Here is an 8,759-nt window from a genome sequence, read left to right as displayed (position 1 = left end):
TAATATACATAATCAGTAAAAAATTTTGACGGCGGTACCCAAGCATGAAATGTGCTGGGGATGCCAGTATTAGTGCCATTCTGGTCAAAGTCAGTCAGGCTATAAATTATAAATCAATGATTCAACTGACAAACAAATAGGGATGTATGGTCAGACTTTTGGCGCGTTTTCCTGGTTTCTTTCTTTTAGTTTCATTACTGCCACAATAACAAGCAAACATTTGTTTGGCCATCCAAAGCAAGCCGGTTATACCATTCATCAAAGAAGTCAGCACCATAACTAGTTAGATTCAGATGTAGTCGGTTTTACTGGCTTCTTTCTTTTGATTGGACGAGCTCATCAGCTTTGGCCAATCAAAATGTTCATTACACTAATTCACGATTTTTTTTAAAAGGACTGTTCAGCCAATTGAATTTTGGCTACATTGAACAAGTGCTCATTCTCTGTAGATAGTGTGCGAAAGTAACAAACGCTCGAAGATTCAAAATTTGTTCAGTCAATTTGCATCATCGGTTTTGTTTCACCTTCTGTTTAAAAATGTCAGGTCTTTGCTCTTTCAATGATATATGGCTTGAAGAAGAGAAAAACAAGGTACATGTATTGCTGAAAATAATAAAACTTGTAAACCAAAGGCGTTTTGTACATTGTGTAAAAAGACTATCAACTTGGCTTCGATGGAGAAGGAGCTCTTACAAGTCATGCCAAAGGTAAGATGAAAATTAGAACAAGTAACTAAATACTGTTATGATTTATGTGTGAGGCAGGAAGAGAAGTAGAGTCCCTATGTGATTTAATATTGACTCAGTATAGAAAATTAGTGGATGAAGTTATCCAATCGGACAATCATCCCTTGAAATGCTTCAATAGAACAGATGACAGCCTTGATGAAGTGTTTAATTCTGTCCTTTCCAAAAGAAAGGAATACATTGATCTTTGGAATGTTCTCCAGAAAATGTTGTTGCTGTCATATGGGCAACAGTGGTGAAGGATTTTCTGTCAACAAACAGGTAAATGTTGAGGACCTCAGCAGAGAAAGTCTCAGAGCTTAAAGGCTAATCATTGACACAATGAGAAAAGCAGGTGGACCTTTGGAAATCATCATTAGCAATGAAATGATGACATATGCCTCCTCTGCAAGACATTAGTACAATGCCTATTTGGATAAGAAGAAAGCAGAAGAGGAGAAAATCAGAAAAGGAAAGAAACAGGAGTGAGCCATGGATTAAATGGAAGAACTTAAAGACAAAAAGCTACATCTTGAAGCTGACATTGCCAGCCTACATGCTTTCTCAGTTCAGAAGGAAGAAAAAGCAGAGTTAAAAGGACTCGTTGTGCTAGTAACAGATTCAAGTGCTCTTAGGTAAAGAGCAAAGGAAAAAATGAAATTGGTGGTTTTTCTTTCCAAAATAATTCAAGAGAAAAAATAGCAACTATAATAATGCATTTAAAGCAGTGCTGATGTCTTATAAGAGAATAGTTTATTTTGTATTAAATCTGATGCATAAGTTACATATTTCTAAAATAACTTTGAATGTTAACCTATCTTCCAGATTATTATCAAGCCATTTTAGGAAATTAATTATACTTTGAATTTCATCATTGAACAGTATTGTAGCATTTTGCAATCATTGTTTTCTCATATAACCTGTATACAAAATGTTAGCGAAAAGATGTCTTTAAAATCTATGTTTATGGTCTTTGAAAGTTTGGGGAAAGTCTTTGAATTTATCAGAGTTCAATATGAACCCTGTGTAAACATTGATATTGATAGCAGGGGTAGCGATATTGAAGTTGACGATTTGGATGATTCTGATGATAACATTGGCTTAAATGATCGGTTAGAATTGATTCAAGTTGATGAAAGAGATGTTGCATGGCTTCATGCATTTGTCAACAGTGATTCAGAGAATGAAGCTGCTTTGAAGGCATTCAAGAAGAATGGGTACATGATGATTTTTCACCTCGGTTGCAGCCACGATTTAAATTGATAGAAGGGGCAACTGTTCAACACCTAGACGAAGTCAGTGCACAACATTACTTTGACTTACTTTGGGATAATTTGGAAAAAACTTGTTGATGAAACAAACCATTACGCTGAACAGGAGCATCGAGAAAATCCCCCCTGCTGCTGTATCATGCTCCGTTTTACCACAATGTAGTTAGAATTGGTTCTCAGGAATCAGGCACTGCAGTTGAAATTGGTAAAACAGGATAAAATGGGTTAACAGCTCAAATTATGGTCACATAATTAACAATAGAAGTTTGGTAATTGATCCTAATTAATTTGACCCTAATGTTGAAATGAATGATACTATGGGTGGTATTACACACATGTAGACAGATGTAGGACTACAAATAATCTGGACTTTCTACTCTCATTACATCATAATATAATACAGAAGAAAAACTGAGACCCAAATTGTTTACACCAATGATGAGTCCAATCAGCAAGAAAAAGGGCAAAAATGCAAATATCTCCTGGGCTGAATGAGTTAAAATGATTCTCTTGTATTAGTTTGATATTTGATCCCACTAGCAGCAAATAAAGAAAGCCTAAATTATAATAAAATTTTGTTTTCAAACTCTTTTTGTATTTATAAAATGATAAAAGATATTAAAGAGAACAAAAGTATTATATCAAATAATTTTGATGGATCACGGGATTGCAATGGGCTCAGCTGATCTTATTTTGAAGAGAAATACATGTGTTGCCAGGACTTGATGAAGAGGGTGCATATCGTTTGTGTTCTCATTTGTTGCCATGGATATTAAAACAATGGGCCCTGAATTTACCCCACTCCCTCCTCCAGTTAAACTCCCAAATTTGTTTATAACCAAGATTAATGGTTTGTCCAACCATGCTCCCTCCCAGAAGCTGAAGTGCCACAAGCTTCCTAAGCCTTAATCCAGCCCTGTGTGTAGCCCTCTTCCACTTTATTAAGCCAAAATATAGGTTTTTAGAAGTACACAACCCTCCAGCCCTTTTCAGAATCTATGAAACCATCAGTACACAAGAATTAAGAAAACGTGTGTTCTTTTTATACATAAATTAACTCTTGAAAGACCTCTATGAAAAGGGGGCCCCGAGTAGTCCAAAGCGCTCTCCGTTATGGATCACTGCCATCTCACCTCTGTCTGCATGGGTTCTAGTCTAGGATTCGGCCAATGTGGGTATGTGAGAAAGCGTGTCAGTAGCTTATCGTGGGTCGGTGGTTCTTCCTGGGGTTTTCCCAGTTTCTTCCTCCACCATTAATACTGGCCGCCATGTATAGCCTATCATGTGCTGAAAAATGGCGTTAAACCCCACAACAGCAACAACAACCTCTATAAAAAGTTTTAAATTCAGATTTTCAAATAAAAAGTGAATGGGGAATTGAACATAGCAACATGGGATTGGGGCACACTATCCTCAATGGGACCTTGATGTTAAATAGGGGTATATCCACTCTAACCTCAAGGGGAATTTAACATGGGGAATTTTATATCCACTCTGGGGACAATGGGAATTTTACATGGAGAATTTTATATCCACTCTGGGGACAATGGGAATTTAATATAGGTTTGGTTTGTATAGGGACAATAAGAATGATGATGTCAAGGTACTAGACTTTGGCAACAATGTCCACAAAGCATTATATAAAGTTGTATGTCCCGCTCCGCCAGGCGTTATATAAAAGTATATGTCCCACTCTGCCAGGTGTTACATAAAGTGATATATCCCGCCCCACTAAGCATTATAACTTTTCATGGTGATTCACGGACAATGGGAATTACCATTACAAAGCACCGTGGGACAATTCACGGACAAGATTTATATGGACAAGGGGAATTACCATTACAAAACACCTGGGACAATATACGGACCAGGGGAAATTTAACATGGGTGGGACTATAGAAGCATAAGGGGAATTTAACATGGGTGGGATAATCTATGGACAAGGGTAATTGAACATAGGGAATGTATAGTGACAATGGATTGAGACCTTCTATGGACAAGGGGAAATTGAACAGGAATGGGATATTTTATGGCCAATGGGAATTACGTAGATAAGACCCTCATGGAACGTTTACAGACAAGATTTACATAGACAAAAGGTTGGGTCTGTATAGGAACAATAGGGATGGAACAGGTTGGGTAAAGTCATGGTACTGGATGTTGGCAACAATGTTGCAAGTGGCTGACCTCAATCAGGCAAAACAGTGAGTGGAAAAATAAATTAAAACGCCTGGTGAGGCAGGACATATACTTTTATAGACATAGAATCGCCTACCGAACAATACATTGTGTTGAGAGTGCTAAACAAAACACAAACTAACAAAATCTACGTTATTTACCTGTACTATCAATACACTGTGGAGAAGATTTCTTTCATCTGCAAAACACACTATTACCCACAATCGCCTCAGCAAAAGAGTTAGTGGTTTGAGTCACTCTACTCCACATTCTCACAAAACAAACACATTTAGCAGAGACAAAGGTTTTTCTGTTAAGCGGAAAAACAAAAAATGCATACGCACATTTTTGTTAATGGATAAGCTTTTTGGTAAGGGAGAGTAACACACACTGATGTTTCACTTGTGCCGAAACATGCAACCAAGACCAACCTTGTAAGCACACCCATGAAGAACATACCATGACAAGAACGTGGGTCAGCGTGGAATTGTTGAAAGCTCTGGACCTGGGATACCAATTGGCAAAATGATACGACATGTACCACTTTCCCAACAGAGAACAATACCACAAGGGTGACGACCCACAGAACGGTATTTTCGCACAATATGTGTATGCCTTTTTGAAACCGAACCAAACCAGCGGATATCCTTCAAAGAGAAATGCTTGGAGCAGGAGGGCATGCCGTTAGATCACATCGATGTTAATTTTTTTGTGGGGCCAAATGGCACAACTACCGTGTTTACCCAAGACAGAGTATTTTTCCTATCCTTCCCACGACTTCCAGATGATTTACAACAAACCTAAAACCACGAAACACATGGACATACTTTGTGAAAACTTGATCTTAGTTAATTACGAAGAACTTGGTTAAAAGTGTAAGAAGCTTTATCGCTGTTAGGAGATGGTGTGCTGTGTTTTGACATGGACAGTTCCATCTACATCGATCGCCTGGGTCAACCTCACCCTAACATCGAGGGGCATCGAGTGGCCGTGTGGTCTAAAGCGCTCTATTACGGATCACTGCCATCTCACCTCTGTCTGCGCCAGTTTGAGTCTCACATTCAGCCAGTGTGGGTATGTGAGAAAGCTTGCCAGTAGCTTCTCCTGGGTCGGCGAAACTTTCCGGTGGGTTTCCCCATGTTCTTCCTCCACCGTTAATACTGGTCGCCATGTATAGCCTATCGCGTGCTGACAACAGCAGCAACCCTAACATCGAAGTAGACCGTTTATGAGATTGGACGGAGGAGCACCCTAAGGACAAGATTCTAAGCTTTGCTAGTGGCGGTGACAAAAAGTACGGCTACAAATACCGGGACCCGCAGGAGAAGACTACACCGAGTGTAAAGTGATAGGATTGACTCTTAATTATCGCACCAGTCAAGTGGTGAACTTTGAGGTATTGAAATAAGCTTTGGAGCCTGGAGAGGATGAACATTTTAATGTGAATACCTAAGAGCTTCACAATATTATACATTTTGCTAAACTCCAAATTGTCAATCGACCTTTAGAAAAACTGTATCAAATCGTGTACCGCAAGCAAGTGTGACTTCCCTTACCACTTCACTTTACCTTACGGACACATCGATAATGGTCAGCATATAAAAAAGGAAAACCTCCAAGACTGATAGTTCATTGTGACTACCAGACTGGCATACACATGGGCATCTTCGAAAGACCATTCCTGGAGAGCTCCTCTGTGACTGTGCCCAGTGGTGCAGAGACTCTAATAACATGACAAACTGACTATTGGACACCTCATTCTTGTTACCAAACATGTTGTACAATGACGTGTTTATATTCCAATTTGATCGTTTGTAAAGTGTGTTTTATCGACATATTTAACCCTTTCGCTTTTATGCATTCTTGACTTTCGTGTTGCATTTTAATTTTTTTGAAATAAACGTGTCCTGAAAAGTGTAACAACTTGTCAATGTTAGTTTCAAAAGTGACATTCCCTGCACTATGGCTACCTCTACTGCCACGGCTATCTCTTCCTCCACTTTCACGGTTATCGACAAAAACTTAACTGCTGGACCTAGCGGTTAAGACAAAACCGACTTACTCAAACATTTTATCAAACATAAACGTAATTTCATTGACCGTCCACCTCAATGTATCGCGTGGAGTTACATAGAGTGGCAAGCTGTGTGTAGCCTCCTACGAGAAAGTCAATCGTGTTTGTTGAAGGCATTCCTGACGAAGACGACGGCATCGTGTCTGATCCCAGTCAAATTCATCTGGTCAACTTCGTCGACATAATAGGAGAAGACGAAGAAGAATTTAAACTGTTTCACGCATGTGTCATGTACATCTCCCACAATTTGTTTCAACAAAGTAAAGCCCGTCGCATCACCAGTCTCAATGCTCACTATGTGATCTTGTTTAAAAGCATTAGAGATAAATCCTGTTCTTCCCCATTTGGTGAAAAAATGGAAACCCGTGTCTCCAGGACCTTCTCCTCCAGAGGCGACACCATCCACCTCTCTAGCTGCTGTGGCATCTGCCCACAAAGAACCTGCCCCAAAATCAAAGTTCAAGAGAGATTGGGTATGGTACCGAGTTTACTGGTCTCTTCAAAGCAAGAACTGTCCCGATTTAGTCCGTTGCGAACCACTCCACGTCGAGTGATGCCTGTCATCAAGTTAATATGACGTAGAGATAATTAGTTAAGATGCATTCCACTATAAAAAGACCTGAGGCAAGTGATGGATATCGGTGATTTTGTGATCCGGAACCAACAAAGATGTCACCCTCCAGAAATCATTCTTTTCTGCCCTAAAGGAAATAAAAGGAAAGGACTATCTCCTCGTTTAGCCAAACAATAGGACCTGTTGTACGTCCTTTCAAAAGCAAATCAACCCACGAGAAAACAACTCATTCAAATCGTCTCCAAAGACATCGTCGATGCCGTGTACGAATTTTGCTTGAATATCTTGAAAGGCACGATATCTTTGTCTCAACATCGGAAAGATAGCTTATCCAAGCAATGACACGTTCTTCGCCGAAAGGTCCACACAAAAACAGCCATCTGTCAAAAGAAAAAGATGTTGGTAACATGCGGAGAAAGTTTGCCCATGTTGTTAGGATCCTTGCTGAAATGAGTATCAGGAACAATGCTGGGGGTGGGGGACTACTCATGGAAGCAAGATAAAAAAAGGACCAAGAGGATAAAATGGACCTCTGAGCCCAAAAGATCTCAGACGTGACCTTGGAATCCGATGGAAGGACGAAAACCGATTTTAGTGCCTTACAAACGATGGATGGAATTTCATTGTTGGCAAGAACGGACCCCGCATTTATCTCCCAATCTTCATATGACTGAGATGTCCCAGTTACAACACGAATTGCAATCACTGATGGATCTCAGCGATTTTTCAGAAACGGGAAATTAGTAATGGTACAATCAAGTGTTGTAGCGACTTCAACAATTTCACCAGAAAGCTTTTGACAAAACAGCTCGATCAACACTGAAAGAGTTTAAGACCTTGATGAACGGTCCATCACCATCACCGTCAGTGCTCAAGACAGATACAGCCACACGGTTTCTAGATGAAGAAGACGTAAGAGAAGTTTTTCAAAGACCGTCAGCAGCTCCCATCCCACATAAGATTTCAGCGTCCTTGTTGACCCCTTCCCTCAAACCTCAATGAGGAGAACTTAAAGCTGGGGTTAAAGAGATGATGTCCACTCATTCTTCGACATAAGTAAAATAGAAAGAATGGAAACCAGACATGAAAAACGAAAACAAGACCAAAGCCATATCATTACCACCACCACCACTACCCTCGACTTCTACTCCCGTGGCACGTCGGACACGTAAAGCCGTTTCCAAACCGCCATGTCACCCCATCCAATGTAACCTCCAGCGAAGAGTGGGTGACATATTTTTTATAAAAAAATGGAGAATGTGTTAGCCAGCATTTACTACGATCGATCCCATCCTGCGGGTTATGGAGTTCAGAAATTGTATCGTGCTGACAAAACCCAACTGAAAAAATGTCCATTTACCTCAAGTGTAATGATGTTCACAAGAACAAGCCACGTCCACCTTAAACAAACCTATTCGACGGAAGTTTTCCAGAAATCGCACCGGAGTGGAGGGCATCGATCATCAATGGCAGGTGGATTTAGCCAATGTCTCTCATTTGGCCACCTACAGTTGTGGCTACAAATATTTTACAAAGTTTCTTGGGTTGTACCATTGACGTTCAAATCGAGCACTGAGTTAGTGCAAGCCCTCCTACTGGTGTTGACAAAAAGCGGTCGTCACCTTCTTCGATTGCAATCTGATAAAGGCACCGACTTACTGAACCAAGCTTTCCAAAGAGAACTGAAGAGAGGTGACATTCATTTTTTCACACCGAGAATCTCGAAACCAAAGCCAGCATAGTGGAACCTTTTCAACCCACCTTGAAAGAACGTTTGAGGAAATATTTTGCGCATCAAAACTCTCAATTTCATCGACATCTTACTGTACCTGGTCAAAGCGTACAACCAATCTTACCATCGGAGCATTGGATGTCCCTACCCCCAAGAAGTGACTCCCGACAGCGAAGTTACCGTCTTTGAGCGCTTGTTTGGTACG

This window comes from Sinohyriopsis cumingii, chromosome 14, assembly GCF_028554795.1.
Source record: "Sinohyriopsis cumingii isolate HCF-2022 chromosome 14, ASM2855479v2, whole genome shotgun sequence".
NCBI classification, from domain to species: Eukaryota; Metazoa; Mollusca; class Bivalvia; order Unionida; family Unionidae; genus Sinohyriopsis; species Sinohyriopsis cumingii.
The sequence above is the reverse complement of the archived record's forward strand: the minus strand, read 5'-3'. Positions refer to the sequence as shown.